The sequence below is a fragment of the Chenopodium album genome, chromosome 5 (assembly GCF_948465745.1).
Source record: "Chenopodium album chromosome 5, dcCheAlbu1.1, whole genome shotgun sequence".
Classification (NCBI taxonomy): Eukaryota; Viridiplantae; Streptophyta; class Magnoliopsida; order Caryophyllales; family Amaranthaceae; genus Chenopodium; species Chenopodium album.
The window spans coordinates 33,723,447-33,746,081 of NC_137838.1; positions in this window are offsets into that span (position 1 = coordinate 33,723,447).

Here is a 22,635-nt window from a genome sequence, read left to right on the forward strand (position 1 = left end):
ATGATGGACTGGATCTTTAGATATGCAAATTGCACTAGTGTTATCACAGTAGATAGTAATGCAATTAAATTTAATACCAAAGTCACGTAACTGTTGTTTAATCCAGAGGACTTGAGAGCAACAAGCAGCTGCTGCTACATACTCAGCCTCTGCAGTAGACAATGCAACAGTATTTTGTTTCTTGGAACCCCAAGAAACTAGACAAGAGCCAAGGAACTGAACCATACCTGAGGTGCTTTTCCTATTGACTAGGTCACCTGCATAGTCAGCATCTGTGAATCCTCTAAGCATAAAGTCATCACTTCTAGGATAGAACAGACACAGGTCATCTGTTCCTTTGAGGTATCTCAAAATTCTCTTAACAGCCGTTAGATGTGATTCTTTAGGATTAGACTGAAATCTAGCACACAATCCAACACTAAAAGAAATGTCAGGCCTACTGGCTGTTAGATATAGCAATGAACTAATCATACCTCTGTAAGTGGTTTGATCCACACTTGTTCCTTGTGGATCCTCATCAAGTCTTGTTGTTGTTCCCATAGGTGTATGATTTGTCTTGGCATTCTCCATGTTGTACTTCTTCAGAAGTTCCTTGACATACTTCTGTTGGTGAATCATTATTCCTTCAGCTGTTTGCTTTATTTGAAGTCCAAGGAAGAAATTTAATTCACCCATCATGCTCATCTCAAATTCACCTCCCATTAGCTCAGCAAAGTACTTGCATAAACCATTATTAGTAACACCAAATATAATATCATCTACATAGATCTGTACAACTAACAAATCAGTTCCTCGAGATTTAAGAAAAAGAGTTTTGTCTACTTTTCCTCTTTTGAAATAATTTTTCAGTAGGAACTTTGAAAGCCTTTCATACCAGGCTCTTGGAGCTTGTTTAAGCCCGTAGAGAGCTTTATCAAGCTTAAAAACATGATTTGGAAATTTAGGATTTTCGAAACCTAGAGGTTGTTCAACAAACACCTCCTCATTTAAGAAACCATTAAGAAAAGCACATTTCACATCCATTTGATAGAGTTTGAAACCCATAAAAGAAGCAAAAGCTACTAGGATTCTAATAGCTTCTAATCTAGCTACAGGAGCAAAGGTTTCATCGAAATCAATACCTTCCTGTTGGTTGTAGCCTTTCACAACCAATCTAGCCTTGTTCCTTACAATGGTGCCATGTTCATCAAGCTTGTTCCTGAACACCCATTTGAGCCCAATAACTTTCTTTCCCTTAGGCTTTGGCTCAAGGTGCCAGACTTTGTTCCTTTCGAACTCATTGAGTTCCTCTTGCATGGCCACTATCCAATCAGCATCTTCCAAGGCTTCTTGATGATTTCTTGGCTCTAGGATGGACAGAAAAGCATGGAATGCACAGTAGTTCCTCATTTGTGATCTTGTTTGCGTTCCGTTTCCTATGTCACTAATAATGAGATCAGTTGGATGGGAACCTTGATACTTGAATGCCTGGGTTGAAATTCCTTTGCTGGAACTCCAATTTGAGGAGCTTCTGGTTCTGTTCCTCCTGCTTCTTCTGCTTGTTCCTCATTTACCTGTTCATCGGGTTGAGGAACTTCTCCATTTTCTTGATCGTTCTCTTCTGGAGTAGGCTGCTTTTCCTTGGTTTGCTTTTGAGTCTCTTCTTCATCCCTGTCTCTTATCAATCCAATTTCAAACTCATTATCTTCTTCTTGTTCCTGTACACTCACAAACTGGTTAACTTCATCAAAGATTATATGAATGCTTTCCTCAACACACATTGAGTTTTTATTGTAAACTCTATAAGCTTTGCTATCAGAGGCATATCCTAGAAATATGGCCTCTTCACTTCTTTCATCAAATTTCCCTAGGTTTTTCTTACCATTGTTATGTACAAAGCACTTACAACCAAAGGCTCTAAGATGAGATATGTTTGGCTTCCTTCCCCTGAATAGTTCATAGGGAGTCTTGTTGATGATACTTCTGATTGTTACCCTGTTAAGGATGTAACATGTTGTATTCACGGCTTCAGCCCAGAAGTTCCTTGGCAATCCACTTGCAATCATCATCGTTCTAGCCATTTCCTCAAGGGTTCGATTCTTCCTTTCTACAACTTCATTCTGTTGGGGAGTCCTTGGAGCTGAGAAGTTATGATTCATGCCACTTTCCCTGCAAAACTCATCGAATCTTGAGTTCTCAAATTCAGTTCCGTGATCTGATCTGAGATGGACTATGGAGTGACCACTGATTTTCTGTATTTTCTTGGCAAACGCAACAAACTCGTTAAAAGTTTCATCTTTACTAGCAAGAAAAATAACCCAAGTGAATCTGGAATAATCATCAACAATAACCAAAACATATTTCTTGCTACTCCTACTTTGAATTCTCATGGGACCACACAAATCCATATGGATTAATTCCAAAGGCTTTGTAGTGCTTACCATTTTCTTCAATTTAAAAGATGAGTGAACATGCTTGCCTTTCACACATGCATCACAAACTTTGTTCTGTAGGAACTTGATAATAGGAAGTCCTACAACCAAGTTCCTTGACCTCAGCTTGTCCAGTAATGAAAAGCTAGCATGTCCAAAACGTTTATGCCATAGCAAGGGATCATCTTTAACAACACTCAGACATGTAAGGTTGTTCTTTGGGATTAATTTTAGGTCAACTGTATAAGTGTTCCCTCTTCTTGTTCCTTCTAGAACAACCTTTCCTGACTTATTGTTGATGATGTGGCAAGAATTAGAAGTAAAACTTACAGAGTTTCCTTTATCACAGAATTGTGATATACTGAGCAAATTGTGCATTAAGCCCTCGACCAGGAACACATTATCAATGGAATGAGATTTAGATCTTCCAATTTTGCCTTTTCCAATGATCTCGCCCTTCTTATTATCCCCAAAGGTTACTGTTCCTCCAGGGTAGTCTTCTAGTGAGAGGAATTTTGATTTATCACCTGTCATATGCTTTGAACAACCGCTTTCAAGATACCACGAGTTGTTCCCCCTCACAAGGACCTGCAAGAAAACTAAGCATTAGAATCAGGAACCCAGGTTTCCTTGGGTTCCTTAGACGTGGATGCAATATCAGTTTTCTTGACCCACACTTGTTTTACATTTCTTTTATCAGCTTCTTCTCTTATCCTACACTGTCCATAGAGATGTCCAGTCTTACCACAAAAAGTGCATACCTTCATGCTAGGAAGCTCAACGTATTTCTTTTGCTTACCTTTCTTGGTCATATAACCAAGGCCTTCAGTTCTTTTTCCTTGAGCTTCAGCTATCCACTTAGGTATGACTTTTGGGTCAATACTTCTATCCTTTCTAGCATTCAGTTCCGATTCAAGTTGATCCTTTTGGGTTTTTAAAGTAGAAAGCTCATTTTTCAAATTTTCAAAATCAACATTGAATTTAAGCAACTGATCGCTTGAGGAACCGCTAGAACTGATATCAGAATTCATGAGCTTATACTGAGTTAGTTCAACATTCATAAGAATACTTTCATTCTTAATTCTATCAGCTATCTCAGTTATGTGTTTGTATTTAAAATCAAGTTCTCTTAGTTTGCTTTGAGACTTGGCATAGGCTGTTTCCAACCAAGCACCATGTTCTTTGCAAACCTTAAGAGCTTTTTCACATTTATTCAACTTCACACATGTATCTCTAAAGAATTCTTCTTCTTCTAGACATATATCTATCAAGACATCTTTAGAGAGAGTTTTAAGCTGTTTAGGATCAAGAAATACCTCTTTCTGGAGTTCCTCAAGGTAAACCTTTTCATCATCTGATTTGGCCATTAAACAGAGATTGGTTGTCTCCTCTTCTGGTTGGTCATCATCTTCTTCTTCACTTTCTGAGTCTCCCCAGGCTGCTATCATGGCCTTCCTCGTGTCTGACTTTTGATAGTTTGCTTTGCTGAATTTTTCTCTTCCCTGTTCCTTAGCCTTTCCTTTCCCTTTATCATTTTCCCAAAGGGGACAGTCTCTGATAAAGTGATCTGGAGATCCACACTTGTGGCAGTTGTAGTCAGGCTTTGGATTTGAGGTCTTTTTCCCGAAGTTCCGTGAGGTTCGGCCTTTCTTGAACATCTTTTTAAATCTTCGCACAATTAGGGCAGCCTCATCCTCGTCCACTTCTGAGTCTTCCTCCTCATCAGCCTTAAGAGCCAATCCCTTGTTCCTCATGGGTTCATTGTTGACTCCAAGGTGTAGCTCATGAGTCATGAGGGAACCTGCTAGTTGTTCAATATTGAACTTGGTAAAGTCCTTCGTTTCCTGAAGGGCTGTCACCTTAGCTCTCCACCTCTCATCTTGTGAAAGACTTCTAAGGACCTTCCTAACCTGCTCATCTGTAGGAATCTGTCTGCCAAGGGAAACCAACTCATTTATGATGTTAGTAAAACGGGTTAGCATCTCTTGAATGGTTTCCTTAGGCTGCATTTCAAATATTTCATACTTACACATAAGTAGATTGATTTTTGAGCGTTTAACCTCATTAGTTCCTTCATGAGTAATCTGCAACAAATTGCAGATTTCCTTAGCGTTCTTGCACCCCATAACACGATTGTGTTCGTGAGGTCCAAGTCCAAAGTGGAGCAATTTCACAGCCATAGCATTTATTTCCATTTTATCAAAGTCTTCTTTTTCATATTCAGACATAGGCTTAGGGATTACCTCGTTCTGCGCATTTGTTTTGGTGACTTCGAAATTACCAACCTCGATGACCCTCCAGACTAGGTAGTTCTCTGCCTTGATAAAGATCTCCATGTGGTTCTTCCAGTAGGTATAGAACTTACCGTTGAACATGGGAGGCCTCTGTGTTGAGTATCCTTCCTCGAGCTTCTCATGAGTATTCATTTTCTCCAAGACCTTTCTTCTTCAGGGTTTCCTGATTTTCCTAGAAGTTAGGCTCTGATACCAATTTTTGTTTCAAAGAATACTACAAGAAGGGGGGGTTGAATTGTAGTATGAGAGATTAGCCAAACTTTTTGCGGAATTAAAATTAAGTTAGCTAAAGGAACTGAAAGATTAACTGAATGAACTAAAGAATGCAAGAGAGATTTTACGTGGAAAACTCCTTGACCCTAACAAGGAGAAAAACCACGACCACTTGGGATTTTGGGAAAAGAATCTTCACTATAATAGGGCAAATGAACCTATTACAAGTTAACGACTCAAACTCAAGTTCCTCTACAAACTTGAGACCTTGAGGAACAAGTCACCCAACTTGTTACTCTTCTCTTCTCTTTCTCTCTTCTCGCTTCTCTGCTCTCTCTTCTCTTTCTCTTCTCTTTCTTTACTCTTTCTCTTCTCTTCCTCACTTCTCTTTCTCATATACAAACGTTCACTCGAACTTCCCCATTCCCCAAATTACAACTCGAAAGAAAACAAACTCTAGTATAAGAACATTAAGAACACTCTAATGAACTTGTGTGGAATTGACACTTGACTCGATTTGAAGCTTTAAAACTTATGTGAGCAAGGGTGAGTTTTTCCAACAGAAATTAATGGCTATTTGTAGATCAATAAACGCTTTGGAAAATTCTCTTTGTGCAGCAATTCCATTACGCCACTACTCATACCCACTAAGAAGATCATGTCCCTATAATTAAGGAACCATGAACTCCTTAATGTGCAAACCCATGACTGAAGAAGAACATGGGAGAGTAGGCCGTAAGTTTTGGAAAACATGGGAGATTTTATTTTGTAAAAGATATTTTCCGAAAATCAGAAAAATAAATAAAATAAAATCTTTTTAACTTGAGAAAAAGATAAACGTTTAAATGATAACAGTTTTCCTAAAAACTAGCATGCACATATTTCATCTTTTATACCAATTCCACACAGATTTTTCGAGTGCTATTTAATATCTTTTTTTTTTTTTTTTTGAGGGCTATTTAATATCTTATACTTACATAAATCCTAAAATATAAAAATATATTTAGTCTTCATGTTCTCTGATGAAGCATCTACTCCGAGGCTTCTGTTCCTTGGGAGGAACTTCTCTTCTCTGATGAGGCTTCTTCTCTGAAGCTTCTGTTCCCTAAGGGAACCTTCTCTTCTCCAGTCTTCATTTCTGAAGCGCCAGTTCCTGTGAGGGAACTCTTCTGTATGGCTAGCTCTGCTTTTGGCCTTCTTGTTCCTCATGGTATTTTTACAAGACACTTCATTCTCCTAGTCTTTGTAACTGAGTACACACTTAAACAATCAAGCACTTATTAGTTTGTAAGTAAGTGAGGTTGTGTCATCATCAAAATCATTAAGTCCAACAGATTTGTTTACTCTTGAATGCCTTTCTTCCTAAGTGGTTAATGTGTGCACGATTTGAGAGTGTCATTGGTTGACTCTAGGATATTACATGCTAAGGTAGCTGGGTTAAGAACTTTTAGGAATCCGTGAAGCCCTAGTTCACGGGTATGTGGTAAGATGGTGTTGCTCTCTATAGTGGATTTGGCACCCTTAGTTGGTATTTGCTTAGTTATAATCCCGTGTGAGGTAACATTGTTCTAGCCTTCATCACTTTGTTGTGTGGCGCATTTGGATCCTTAGCTATGCATGTCTTGATCCTTGTTTTGACTTATAGCTCCCAAGATCGTGACCGAAGCACTCTAGGGGAGGAAAAGGGCACTTCTTTCTCATTTTTTTTTCTTTTTCTTTTCTTTATCTTCTTTTTGTTTTGTTACAAATTTGATTTTGTATTTTGCATAAACCAACTTGCTAACCAATTTGAGCTTATGTTTCCCGCTTTTGTTTAAACCATGTTACAAACCTAATGGCCTATGTTTACCAACCCTTTTAGTTAGTGAAGCATTGGCATGTGAGGTTTGAGTTTTGAGTTGTTGATCATAAACAAGAAGCACTTTGAGATTTGGTTAGAGTTGAGCTTGTAAAGAATGATGCAAATTTATGAAAATCAAGTGAAGTTTTAAGAAAAAGCCGTCCAAAAAAAAAAGGCAAGGACAATGAATAAAGTAAAAAAAATTGGAAAAGAAACAAAACAACAAAAATATTTTCGTTAGTTTCATTTTCTTCCCTAGTTTAAGCATTGAGGACAATTCTTTGTTCAAGCTTGGGGGGGAATATTGTGTGTTTGTGTTGAATAAGCTTGGGGGAATGGCATTAGTGGTATTTTTTCTTGATATTTAGTGAATTCTTGAGTTATTTTTGAGTGTCGGACGCACTTTTTGCTTCACTTAGAAATTATCACCAAATTTTAAATTTTTACCCCGCCTTAACCCTTAGCCTTACGTTACAACCAATAAAAAGACCCTTAGACTCTAGTGGGTTAGGTCAAAAGAACGGTGGAGGGAGATAGACTTCAAACCTATGGAAAGAGTATGCATAGTTGAGACGTCGGGATTACCTTCTCAAAATTTTTCATTTCTTTATCTTTTTCCGGTTCCTTCGTGGAATCTTGAGAAGCTAGCTTAAGGGTTGATTTGAAGCTAGTGGAGAGAACGTGGCCCGATTGGTTGGGGCTAGGGTGGATTGAGTTCTAAGTAGTTCTCTATGCTTAGCATGTGTTATGTTTCAATCAACCATTGACATCTTGGAACGTGCATACATTTGTCCATTTAGAAAGGTATGCATTCATTAGTACTCGTCCTTATTTCTTGTCCATACATGAGTTTGTGTTTCGCTTTTTCTCTTAGTGTTTCTTTTCCTTTTTCCTTTTGTTGCCTTGCCTTGGTTTTTGTCGAGAGTTGTGGGGTAACCTCTTAGGAAACCCTCACAAGAGCTTACTCGTCCTCTTTGGCGACATAGGGGTTTAAAGGGCTTGATGCATACGCTAAATGCATCCGTGATTCCTACGACAGTGAGTTAGTGTACATTCTTTCTCTTTGTTTCTATTTTTGTTTCTTTTGCTTTAAATAATTCCATCTTGTTCTCTTTTGCCTTAGCTTTGCTCGAGGACAAGCAAAGGTTTAGCTTGGGGGAATTTGATGAGTGACATTTATGTCACTCCTAAGGAGTAGTTTTAGAGTCTTTTCCGTGTTTATTTTCCCTTATTTTCCTTTTATTCTCTTGTTTTCTTTTAATAACATTTCTAGTTTATTTTGGTAATTTTGGAGCGTTTTAGTTTATTTTCTTTATTTTATTAGCTTTAGTTTATTTTCGTATTTTATTTTACTTTATTTGCTTGTATAGTTTTTGTTTTATTTTTATTAGTTTAGTTTTATGTCTCTTATTTTCTATTTCATTTTATTTATTTCTATTTTATTTATTTTATTCTATTTGTCGTGGTTTTGTTTTATTTCTACCTTTGTTTATTTTCATTTTATTTTATTTTATCTTTGTCCCGATTCTCCCTTGTTTTTATTTGGTTGTGTAGGATCGTGCTCGGAGGTCGGAGGCTCGAGTCAAAGGTGTCAATCCAAGAAGCTTTCAAGCCCTAAAGCTGCTGCCCCTTATCCTTCACCACACTCTTCTTCTCTATCCCCCTTATCCTCCACCACAACAGCACCTCCACCTCCAGCCTGCAACCCCGCAAACACCACACACACCAGCACCAATTCACTCACCTGTTGCCACCCTCACACCACCACACAGCTGCCACAACAGCCCCTGCTCCAATTCGCAACTAAGCTCCCCTGCTCCCTGCTACACCACCACAGCCCAAACCAACCTGCAACCCCGCAAACACCACACACACCAGCACCAATTCACTCACCTGCTGCCACCCTCACACCACCACACAGCTGCCGCAACAGCCCCTGCTCCAATTCGCAACACCCTGCTTCAACCACTCACCAAAACCCACACCAATCAACCACCACCAACCCGCAACTCAATTGCTCCCTCACAGCCGCAATTGAGCTGCCACCATAATACACCTCTCCGCCACAACCAATACACCACCACAATAACAACAGCCCCTTCGTTCGAACAGTAGCAACCTCACCAAACCACAACCCAGACCACCGCAATAAACCACTTTTAGCCACCCAAAACAGCAGCCCTTCACCACACCTAACCCGCAACTAAGCTACCCTCCAATTCGCGCATGAAATAGAGCAAAAATCAGAGCAATTAGCGAATTAATCAAGTTCGGGCAAACCGTTGAGAGTTCGGTCGAAGCAAGAGTCAGAGACTTTCAAGTTCTGTAAATTGAAGAGGTGTGGTCGAACACACCCATGGTTCGACCGAACCAACCCCGTAGTTCGGCTGCACCAACCCATCGTTCGACCGAACCACTTCACGAGCCTCGCACATGATTTTTAACGAGGATCGAACGATTGAAGCTTGGTGATGGTCGTTGATCTTTTATTTGCGATGATGATGTGCGGTGATGATGGATTTTGATGAATGGTGAAGATGAATATTGAAGCAGCCATTTTCGAAGAGGAGGCTGGTTGTGTTTTGTGGGAATTGTTTTTGGTTTTGTTTTATTTTAATTTCTTTTATTTTCCTTTTCTTATTTCTTTTCTCTTTTATTTATTTTTAGTTTCTTATTTTTTACTTTTCCTTTTTAATTTATTTTATTTTCTTTTCTTTTCTTTTTCTATTTTTCCTAGCTTAGTATAAATACCCAATTTTGGGGGGGATATATTCAATAACTATCCATTCTACTCTCTAATTAGTTTTAGGTTAGGTTAGGATTAGTCTTCATTGGTAGAGAGAGAAAGTGTGGTTTTCTTCATTAATGAACTTGGATCTTGAAGAAGGAGCTTGTTCAATCCTTTGTAGACCTTCATCTTCAATTAATGAGCAATCTCTTACTCTTTCTCTTTACCTTTGCTTTTGATTTTGCTTATTTGCTTTTATTTTTCTTCTTTGCTTATTAATCATGTTGATGCTTATTGATTTGATGATTGATATTGTTTTCAACATGATTTGTGAGTAGTCACCTAGCCAAGGGTGTGGGGATGGTGTAGTTGCTAATTGTTCATGCTTTTAATGTTGGGGTTATGTTAATGGTGATTAAAGTCTTTGCATGCTTGATATTCTTTGGTCTTTCTTGCAAGTGCACATTGTTAGTTGATCAAAGATGAGTCTTTACTAACAAGTAACGGAAGTTGACTTAATTGAGATTCATTACTATCGATTGTTATTTAATAGTACCTCCTAGTATATGGTTCTAATGTGGAAACATAGAGGCTATGTTAGGAGAAGCCAATTGACCCCGGAAGGCGGCTAGATTGGACCCTTTACTTCGATATTCATGCATGTTTAGTTTACCATTGATATGCTACTTTGTTATTGTATGGTCAAGCGTCAACTTCACCTACCCATTTCCCTTGGTGCCTTAATGTTTTATTTCTTGTTTTAGCATCTTTAGACTTTAGTTTATTTATCTCATATTTCGGACTAGCTTAATTGTCGATAACATTTGGTGGTGTTTATCCGTTCTCTGTGGTTCGACCCCTATGCTTGCCTTATACTCGTATTAGGTTTGTTTAGGTTGTATAAATTGTATTTGATCTAGGGATAGACAATTGATGACGCGTTTATTCCCTTGTCAATGCTTGGTGCGCCACCAAAGCTTGGCATTCTCGGACAAGTACATGATGGCAGTATCCACCTTCTTATCGTCACTCAATGACACACTCGGAAGTACTGCTCCATGTCAAAGAGGAAGTTATCTACTTCTTTAGCATCTCTAGCGCCACTATAGTCGCGAGGTTTGGGCGGCTTGATCTTCGTCGCATCAACCCCATGTACGTCTCTTCCCACAGCGCGCATTAAGGTAGCACATTTCTCAAGTGCTTCATCGGCTTGTCCTTGAACATTGCAATTGTTCGCGGAGAGCATCTCTATCTTCCATCAATTTCACAATTTGATTGGCTTGCTCGCGCACAATGACTTGCACCTGGGACCATTCGTTCGCTTTCATCTCGAGGTCTTTCCTCTATGAATTCCATCTTCGTGTAGCCCTCCTTGGTGCCTACATGGGTTTCTTGCGACGAGGTTTGGGCCTCGGCTCTGATACCAACTGTCACGATCCAGGAGTTTGGACCCCGAAACGTGCGGCGTGCTCTAGCCTTTTGGCGGCAAGAACGCTAGCGTTGAGCTGAAGAGGGGCTTGTGAGCACAAAGCAACACAAGCGGGCAATTAAAAAATGAGCACTCACGTCTATTTGGGCGACGGAGAGCGGGTGGTCGGGGCTTGTGACGGCCGATACTTCAAGGCGGGCACAAGCGAGTCCAAACCACGAGTTCTTAGTGCATCAAGTTGGTTTGGAGGGGAGCTATTATGCAAGTAAGACACAATATCTATAAAGGTCTAACAACAAACAAGCATAAAAGCAAGGCAACACTTGGTAGAAGGCTTAAGATTTCATTAATCATTCACCCTCTAAAGAGATTTAAATTGATTACAAGAAGAATCCCTAGTGAACACTAAACTGACAGTAACACAATAATGGGACCTCAAGCTAAGAAAACATAAACTAAACTCTAAGAAAGCATCTAAAGGGAATCTAATGCATCAAAAGGAGTTAGATTCTAACACATGAGAGGGGGAGAGGGGCCGAATTTGGGGTGAGGGGAAGGGGAGGTGGTCGGAAAAGGGATAAGGGTAGGGGAAGGAGCCGAAAACGTAGCAAAGAAGGGGAGGGAGGTCACAATCTGGACAGCCAGACAGGGAAGGGTTTTCGAGTGTAGTTGGTGGTTCAAGGGGAGGGGGGAAGGGAGTTAGCATTTTAGGGGTAGGGTGGTGGGAGTGAGCCACCATGGAGGGTTGTTGGGTTGGTGGGGGTGTTTTCTTTTTTAAAAAAAAAATTAAACAATTGGTTTCTTAATTAATTAAGTTTTTTTTTCTTTTAATTTTCTTTTATTTTTTAGATCAATCAGATGCCGACACGTGTCATGTAACTTGTTATAACAAGTTAAATGGCCGATTGGGACCATTTAAAGCGGATTGGGTATAAAGGTCGAATTATATAATAATAACACAAAGGTGAGATTATTTTAGCTGACACTCCAAAGGTGGGATTATCATGGGTAAGTTTGCCTATTTAAAAGGAATGGACCAAAAGTTGTATTATTTTTGACAATTTTCCCTAAATATTTTTATAGAAAATAATATCTTAAAATAACCCGTGTAAAAACAAATATTAAAACATGAGTTATTAAATGGCATCTAAGGGGCCCCAATTTATCATCATGCCCCCAATTGGTCTTATGTGCATCCTCATGCACCTAAGATAGGTGCAACAAGGGAAGGCCCAAAACACGCGGCCCAAATTAATAACCCAGACAACATATCCGCAATCCGCCAAAATCAGCACTACGCTCTACAAAATGAACATTTAATACTTATAGTGCATATGTTTCATAATCACATTATTTTTTATTTCTTCAAATTTTTATGTGCATAATTAAATGCATTATATTCATAATAATATTTTATATGTTCATATATAATTTCAAATATTCATAATGTAAATATGTCTTGTTCATGAAATATTAATTAAATCTGTTTGTGCATATGTTATCTTTCTAAAATGTTTATGTTCATATTTTTTTTACGTATATGTTCACCTTTTAAATGCTTATATTCACTTTAAGAAAACCAGTGCTTACGTTCATATTTTGAAATGTTATGTCCACTTTCTGAAATGCATAAGTTCATATTTATTATGCCTATGTTCACTTTTTGAAAAGCTAATTTTCACATTTAAGGGAACCTATGCATATGTTCATATTTTGCATTATTATGTTCATTGATAAAAAAAAAAAAAAAAAAAATTGCAGAAAATCAGATAAAATTCAATTCATTAGAATTAAGAAAATCATATACTATCTCCGTTAACATATAGTTGCAACTTTGGAATATTTTATGTCTCTCAAATAATACCCCAAAGTTGCAACTAAATGTTAACAGAGGTATATAACCTAATCAATCGAAGTTAATCACAAAGTCACCACATAAGAAATCGAAAATCACACATTTTATGCCTATGTTCACTTTCTGAAAAGCTAATGTTCATATTTTTTATACCTATGTTCACTTTCTGAAAAGCTAATGTTTATATTGTGTTGTTGTTACACCTATTTTTAGGTGCATGAGTGTGCACCTAAGAATATGCGTCATGCCCCAGGCCTATAAATTGCTAGGAATAGGCCTGTATGGGCCAAGTAATATAATATTTTTAATTTTTAATTTTTTTATTGGTTCTCATTAAATCCACAAAGTTTTTTATTTTTAATTTGTTAGTCAAGTATATAGTAACAGAGAAAATATAATTTTTACTAACAAAAAAAAATCTAAAGTCCAATCTCTTCCAATAAAAAAATATTACTCATAGTAACACCTGAACAACACCCTAGTAATAATGTAAAATAACTTGTAAAGTCGTAGTCATTAGTCAAAGTAATAGAGAAGCCAATTTGATCTATCTTTTGGGTTTGGTAGCCGACTATTTGTATTGACTAGGATCTACTCCGTATTACACACACCCCTTCAAACGAGCAAGTCATGCATAGATTCGAGGTTATATAAACGGAGGGTTGAGAGAGATTTAGAAGTGTCTCGCAGGGGTAGGTTGGTCATTTCATACGGGATTTAAATTTTGCCATTTTAGATTCAGTGGTACAAAATATACTCTCAGTGGTACAAAATATAATTTTAGTGGTATTTAAAAAAAGGTTCAAATGTCTAATTAGGTTGTCAAATAATATCATTATATCTCAGTGGTACAAAATACACTCCCAATGGTACTCAATGCGGTTTTAGTGGTACTTATAAAAATCCTCAGTGGTACAAAATATACTCTCAGTAGATGTGGTCCTAATTTTTTTTGTCGTTTTTGCACGTGAAACCATTTCTGACTCCAAAAGTGGGTCCTACCTCACTTTTTTTCACTCTCTCTATCTCTCTCTTCCTTTCTCCCTCTTGCTAGTACATTTGCTATATTATTTTACTAGCATAGTGCTCGTGCGATGCACGGTTTATAAATCAAATTATTAAACCCGTAGGAAAAATAAAAATAAAAACAAAGGTAATTCATTTATTATTAAAGGATTTGGTTACTAATGGTCAATAAAAAAAAATTAAAGGAATGTTATTTGAATAGTATTCTATGTTATTTGAATTTCTTTTAATTTTTTATAATGTTATTTTATTAATTGAAAAATAATTGAATAATACTCCACATAGCTATATAAGAAGTGAACTAATTTATTTATATCTCTCGTTGAAAAAAAAAACTAAAATTTTCTTATCATACCATCCGCATTAGTAGCTACAATCAATCTTATATATACATGTTTTATTTACCCGTCGCACTCATTAAATCTATAGACACAATAATAACCTTATATTTGACCTACCAGAACATATATTTTCCTAAGTTAAGCATTGTGCCAAAAACTATATATTATATAATAGTCATATATATAACCAACAGCTGATTAAATTAAATTTAATATACAACACAAATACTTCGTATATAGGTATGGATACTGATATATAAATAAAATATACGGAGTATATATTACTAAGATTTATCCCTACCTTAATTATAAAATGGTTAATAAAACTCTTATAATAGTGCATGGACATTTATATATCTAAAAATGTTCTTTTTACACATATTTTCCCCCATTTAATTTTAAAAGCCTTAAAATTGTCTCTTGAATTCGCTAAATTGATTTAAAAGGTTATGTTTATTTCAATATTTAAAGCCATTTACTATTTTCATTTCCTTTTGTTTTAATTTTTCTATTTAGAATTTTTTAGACTATTAGGTTTCAAGATCGAAGTCAATATCTTTTTTCCGTACAATCACTAAATCAAAGTCGCTCAACTAAAGTTTTGGACATTGCATAGCTACACAACATCCAACACATTTAATGATTATATGCAAATAATTTTAATAAAACTACGCATTCTATATAAGTTATTAAACAATTTAACTATATATACATTTTGATAGGTTTATATCTTTCATATTAACAAAAATTTACAAATGTTATTATTATATTTTGAAAAAAAATTTAGACTTTGGAGTTTTGTATAAGATAGATAAAGGATAAGTTAATTCCCGTCATATATGCATTGAGTTTTGGGTGTCTATCCGGTTCACCCTTTGGGCTAATCCAGATTTGAGGATCTGTTCTAGGCTATTAGGTTCCACTCCCCTTCCGATTGTTGTTGCAGGGGAGCAAACACAGGTCCTCCTTACCAAGTGTAGTCTCAATCACCACTACACCAACAACCAAACACTTGGTATGGAGGACACGTGTTATAAAATATTATATTATATACATATACTTTTTTATATTATAAAAAATATTATATTATATACACATATTATTATAGTTAAAAGTATTATTATGTATAAAACAACATAAATTATTGCACATGATTGTTGTATATCTAGTATAGTACATGAGCAATGCACGATTTTTAAATCAAAATGTTAGTTTTTATAAAAAAAATTCATAAGTAATAGCATTGTTAATACGAATATTACAATTTAAAACATGAGTAATAGTTATAATACATTTTATATCTATCTTTTTTCCGTCAAATGTCTAATTCAATTTAACATCTATTCTTCTTGTTTAGATTGGTTATTGGTTCAGTTTTTTTTTTTTTTTTTTTTTTTTTTTTTAATTGCAAGAAAAACAAAAGGTCATTGTAAAAGACATTGTATAGAAAATGAAAGGCCGATTAAAATTAAATTTTTGTTCAAGATTATGTATGTTTTTCCAAGACAACATTTCGGCTCAGCATTAAGTATTTGTCAAGGAGTACAACAAACAATAAAAGTAATTTTTACACTATTTTGTATCTTTATCAAAAACTTTTGTATTCAACCGATTACTTGAATTGAATTTAGGATAACTTGTAGACTATTTTGGGTAACTTTTATCAATAAAGCATAAATAACTTTCATTCATTACAGGGTAGCTTTTATAATAGGTGCACAATATTTTATTGTACATCTGATTTTTTTAAAATGTTTGTATTGATTTCATAATTGACGTCAAACTAAATTCTATCGATTTTATTTAATTTTCATAAAAAAAAAATATTAGCCTTTCAAAATACGAAATATTTGTTTCCTTAATTATACCACTATAATCATATTGTTTCAAATTAGTTATTATTCTTAAATTGACTATAAATAAAGATTGGAAAGACTTTATGGATTATTTGTAGTATTGGAAAGTATATATTTATTATAAAAAAAATTAAATCAATATTTATGTTAGGAAATCATGAAAATCTTATACGTGGATAGAAACTTGCTTTTATTGTTTGAAGTTTAACAAAAATAACTATGCTTGAATATGTAAACAGTAATTATATAGATATATTTTATACTTAAGATAAGCCAATGAGATAGTGACATTTGTCATCCTCACATTGAGGCGCTTGTCTTTTAATATAATATATAGATAGGTAGATGTTGTGAGACATTATATTTTGTCTCACAACCCTTGAAATATACTTCCTCCTTAGATTCAGCTCAACTTGGATTATGCTCGCTAGATGCTAGACAAATAAGGCAATGTATGTTGACATCCACCTCTAATTTTGGAAGAAAAAAAATACCAAACATTTGTATGTATGTAGTATATTTACCTATGTAGAATATTTATTTCTGTTCACTGAACGGTCTTATTTGGTAAACTTAATAATGATCAAATTAACCTAATTGAGGTTTCATTTTTTGAAATATAATTGAGGTTTTATTTAAGACAACAAATTACAAAATTGACAAATGATATGAAATTTAATCTATAAATCAAAACTACATTAGCGGTAAAGCACATAACCTGTTATAACGGATCATTGACTTTTATTGACCGGTTTGAGATTGAAGAAAAAGAAGACCCCCTAAAGTTCGGGTTATTCCAGAATAAACGAAAGTTGGGATTATTTCACCAAAATTGACGAAATTTGTGATTATTTTTTCTAATTTTTTCCTTTAATTTATAAATTCTAAAAAAAAAAAAAAAAAAAAACAAAGAGCTTTTTAGGTCAATTGGCTGTGAAATTTAACCTAAATGACAACTTTGTCTAAGGTTATTAAAACTTACAGTAATTCTACTAGCTAACTCAATTGTCGTATACTGGTACATATGCTAATATTTATTTTGTCATTTCACATCCTCAATTAACAAACCATGTACAAGTTACTGGATAATTGATGTACCCAAACACAACAAATTTTAAATACAGCAAGGTAGTCAAAACTAAACATAAATGGGTAGTCAAGCCTACCAATGCAACCAACTATTAGTTCCCAACTATCTACTATTATCAAACCCAGTCAAAATATACAACTTTGAGAGATTTGTTACCTTATAATTCTCTTATACACAAATTAAAATGACTCGCTAAATGATTGATTAGACAAATGAAAAAAAAAAAAAAATAGATTATCAATCTACTAATCCATTTTTTAAGAAGTAAAACAATAATGTAACCACTTTACTTTTGCCACAAGTAATATTATATATGAATCCAATCTATGCCAACTATTACAAAATCCCTATTATTAAGGACGAAGTATCATTGTTCCACTTCACCCATTTGGTTGCCAAGTATTCTCCATTACAATGTGTCTCATACAAGTGCATCAAACGTGCTAAAGTCCTAATCTTAAGCGCCGTAGGAAAGATGGTCAATTTAATTAGTAAACTAAAATAATTAGTCAAGTCTCTCAAAAAAAAAAAAAAAATTAGTCAAGTATATTTGTAACCTTTAAGATTTGTACTCGCGTCCTACAAAATAAAGACACTCCACCAATTTGGGGCATCGAGAAGTTAACTAGTTAAACCAACAACTTTGTAGGCATGCATCTTAAAATTGGAGCAACCAAACTTAATTAAATTATTGATTTCATTGACCATACTTTTAATTTATTATGTTTTGAATGATGTGATTTTATTAATTAATTAATTAATTTCTCGTAATTTAACTTTTTACGATTTTGTTTTTGTTGGTATATATATACAATTAGAAGTTAGTTTTGTTTGGTGTCAATTTGTAAAATAGATTTAATTGAGGGAATAAATTAAAGACCGTCCCTTTCAGAATTAGTTTATGTCTCTTTTAGGACCATATAAAGTACTTGATTTGTTTAACTATCCCTTTCATAATTAAGGGTCTAATTTAATTATGATTAATCCAACTGACGGCGCTATAATTCCAAGTGGCATGTTAATGATGCCCAAGTCTTGATATATTCCACTAAATAGAATTGAAGTTGGGATGAATTTCTAGTAGTTTAAGTATTTGGTCAATCTGCACACTTAAATACTTAATGCTAATTCCCTCGAATATATATAATTCCCTCTTGTTACAATTAATTGTCACATTATCAAAAGCATTCATCAATAAGAACTTGACATCTTTGACAAACCTCCTTAGACATCATATGCCGCTTTTTACGTATAATATGATGATTAAGCTAAAGTAATTGAGATTCACAAACTTTTATATATGTAGTTGGTGATACCGTGTGGTCAATCATTATGGGGGTTATTGTGTTAGTGCTATAGGGGGTTATTCACTTGGTTAGGGGTTACTAAGTCGTTTAAGGGTAGGGTTACTTGGTCAGTTAGGGGTTACTCGATCGATCAGAGGTTACTCACTCGGTCATGGGTTATTAAGTTGGTCAGGAGTTACTCACTCTATCAGAGGTTACTAAGTCGGGCACGGGTAACTTAGTTGATGACGGGTTACTCATTTGGTCAGGGAATACTTGGTGTGTGTCAATTGGGCACATCGTTGCTGATTGAGATTATATTTGTATTATATAAGTCAAGAGATGAGGTGACGGTATCCTTCCTATATATATATATATATATATATATATATATATATTTTTTTTTTTTTTTTTTTTTTTTTTTTTGAGAAAGAGGTGCTAGCCCCTTAAAGATCATACTCCCTTCGTCCCATAATATAGTTCATATTTTCCTATTTTGGGGAACCAAAATGTTGTTCCTGTTTCTATTTTTGGATAATATGTAAAGACCATTATACTCCCACTTTTTGTAACTTTATTCATTTTACTTCCTAATTTACCCTCGAATTTTGCACATATCTTATACTTTTTTTCACTTTCTCTCTCTAACTTTTTTTATGACTGTACTTTTCACTCTTATTAATGTATTTTATTTACTTTCTCCTCTTATTTCTTAAATACCGCGAAAAAACACAAATAAGAAATATATTATGGGACAGATGGAGTATTATATACTCCATATCAAACATAACCCAATATTAATATTTTTTTTTTTTTTTAAAAAAAATCAATAGAGAATTTTATAGATTCTGGACTTTCCAAACAATAGGTCGACATAGTTAATGATAAATTCGTAATTACAATTGTTGATATGGAAACAAATATACAGTATATGACATCTTAAATTTGATAATAATTTTTCATAAATAACTAAGGAGTGCTTGGTTCACATTTTTATAGACATGATGTATGGGTTTGGAATAAGGGTCCATTCAAATTTATTTAACTTTAGTTCAGTTCTAATTAGTTCAGTTCAGTTCAGTTCAGCTCCAATCAGTTCAGTCCAGTTCAACTCCTAATTTCCCTCTCTTGTAAAATATTCATTTCAGCTTCAATCAGTTCAGTTCAGCTCCGATCAGTTCAGTAAATATGAACATGCCCTAAATAAATCCGTTCCTAATATATGTTTTAGAAAATTTCAATTTCTAAACATATACTTCATCCGTTTTCTTTAAGATGCAACACACCCTTTAGCGCGGTAATTAAGAAAGATGGGGTTTACATGATATAATAAACTTTAAAATAGGATGAGTGGTTGTTAGGAGTGTAATTTAGTGGGCCAAGTGCTTTAAATAAGGGAAATAGTATAGTTTTTCCCTAAAGTAACTTTCCTTTTATAGTGTGTTGCAAGTATTGTGACATTTCCTTTTTAGAAAAGTGTTGCAAGTAAAAAAAAAAAAAACGGAGGAAGTACCTCAAATCCAAAGTGTATGAGGTTCAGAAGCCCACGGTTGGTGTGTATGGCTCATATGACACCTCTAAACATCAAGTAAAAAATAGAAATACATTTCTAAACACAAAGTTGGAGTCGCTCTCCTCTCCTCTCCTCATTCTACTCTATTCTATGGTTTTAATATTCCTTGATTGTTTAAGTTCAAAATAGTCTAATTTCTTCAGATATTTTCTTTAAGTTTTCAATTTTAATTTCAATAATCTACACACATATTGTAGATGTTCGCCTGACTCCCTATTGTGGAGTAGGTTGTTAGTTTGGTTATTCATTACCCCTTAGAGAATCATTGTGTGTTAGGGTTTATAAAAAATTAATCATCTTTTGCCCTCTAATCAGTTCGTTGGTAAAGATTTATGAGGGATCACAATGGTTAAATATATATATATATATATATATATATATATATATATATATATATATATATATATATATAGGGGAAGGCTCTCGTGAGAAATTTTCTTATGTGAGAATTTTTCTTATGTGAGAACACTCTTTATGTTCTAAATTTTTACTCGTATGTTCTAAATTTTAAATCTGATGTTCTAAACTTTTCCTTAGGTATTCTAAATTAAATCAAATGTTCTAATTTAGTACTCACATGTTCTAAACCATAAATTAGTTAAGTTCGATGTCATAAATTTTAAATAACTTGTTCCAAAATTTTAATTTGTATGTTCTAAATTTTAAAACGTGTGTTTTAAGATTTTTAATTATATGTTGTAGATTTTAAATTGTATGTTCTATTTTTTTACTCGTATGTTCTAAATTATTTACTCACACTTTTTATATTCTATATCAGTTTGTTCTAAATTTTTATTCACATGTTCATAATCTTAAATCATATGTCTAAATTTTACTCATATGTTTAAAATTTCATAAAACAAATTTTATAAATTTTTAATCACTTGTTCTAATTCTTAAATCAGATGTTCTAAACATATTACTCACACAAATGTTCTAAATTATTACTCATATGTTCAAAATTTTAATTTGAGTCACATATTCTAAATTTTAACTCGCATGTTCTAAATTTTAATTCACATGTTCTAAATTTTTACTCACATGTTCTAAATTTAAAATCAGTTCTCATATAAGTATGAATTCTCACATATGGACCTATTCTCACCGGATCCCTCCTATATATATATATATATATATATATATATATATATATATATCATTCTCGAACAACAATCAAATGCAAAGTAATAAGAAATCAAGTTTCAATCTGATACCACCACTTTGTAAACGTGCAACAACTTATATGCGTCATATTAATTTCAAATCATATATAAAAATTTAAAAAATTAAATAAAAAAAATTGCATATATATTAGGGGGGAAAAATTGCATATACAACCTCCGTTTTTTTTAGTTGACACGTATTCCTTTTTAGGAAGTTTTTTTTTAGTTGACACGTTTTCTTTTGGGGTAAATTTTTTACTTGCATTTACAAGGTACCCCACTTGCTTTTTCATTCTCTCTCACTCTCTCTCCTCTCCTTAATATATGTGCCTAAATCAAACGCGTCAACTAAATAGAAACGGGGGAAGTATAATTTAATAGGATGTTAAATTGCTAATTAAGGGTAAAAGGTCTTATGATATCATATTAACATAATTAATGTATGTTCAATCATGAAAAATATATAACCCTTAAAAAAAGTCAAGGAAAATGATGACAAAAATCACACATTTGAATTACTCTAGATCTAATTATCTTTTACAAGAATTATACTTAGATGTTAGTTTTACCCCTTGATTAGGGTATTTTCACAAAATAAAATTAATTTTGTTAATCAATTTACGTATAGATTATACATTATTGAAAAAAAAAATCATCATCTTTTGAAAAAAATAAAAAATATAAATAAATAAAAGCATCCATGAAATGTTTCATCCCTTCTGATGGAATGCATGAAGATAACTAGGATAAAGGTTTTCTTAATTAAGGACCTGTTCAAATTTAATGAACTGAAAATTAGGAATTGAACTGAACTGAAAATTAGGAATTGAACTGAACTGAACTGATTGGAGCTGAAATGAACTGAAACCAAGCTGAAAAGACATACCCTGAGTCTTTTTGTATAAGTACATTGGTGAAGTGTTTGAATAAAGAAGTTAAGTGTTTGAATAAAGAAGTTAAGTATTGCCAATACCAAAAACAGGTGAGCTAGTATTCTAAACACTACTGGTAGTTCAAGATAGATATTATCCTCGTTTTATTTATGGAACAAAATAATATACTAGGTACTTTCTATTGTGCAGTTTTGTAACTATAGAAAATATATTTACCCTAAGATTTAAAAGTAAGAACATCATCATTGGAATTGATTATAAATGTTGGCTGATTGTCAAAGATGGTACTTTAGTATTGGAAAAGCGGCCTAAGAAGGAATATCATCCCCAAACCAGAGAACGAATACATTTCCTAAGACTACAAAATTGTTGGAGAAGAACACAAAGGCTATGTCCATTTCCATTCTACAATAAGCAACTAGAGAGGGTGAGACAAACCGTGATCTCAGGATGCTCCAGTGCCGAGGTATGGGACACTTTAGAACTTGCCTATGAGGGTACTAGTGAGGTATATGGTACTTGTACTACGGTAACTTTGCCCTTTAGATTGCACCAGAATTTGTACTACTGTAACTATTCCCCTAAAATTGCACCAGAATTTGTACTACTGTAACTTTTATGAAAGATATAGGAGCAA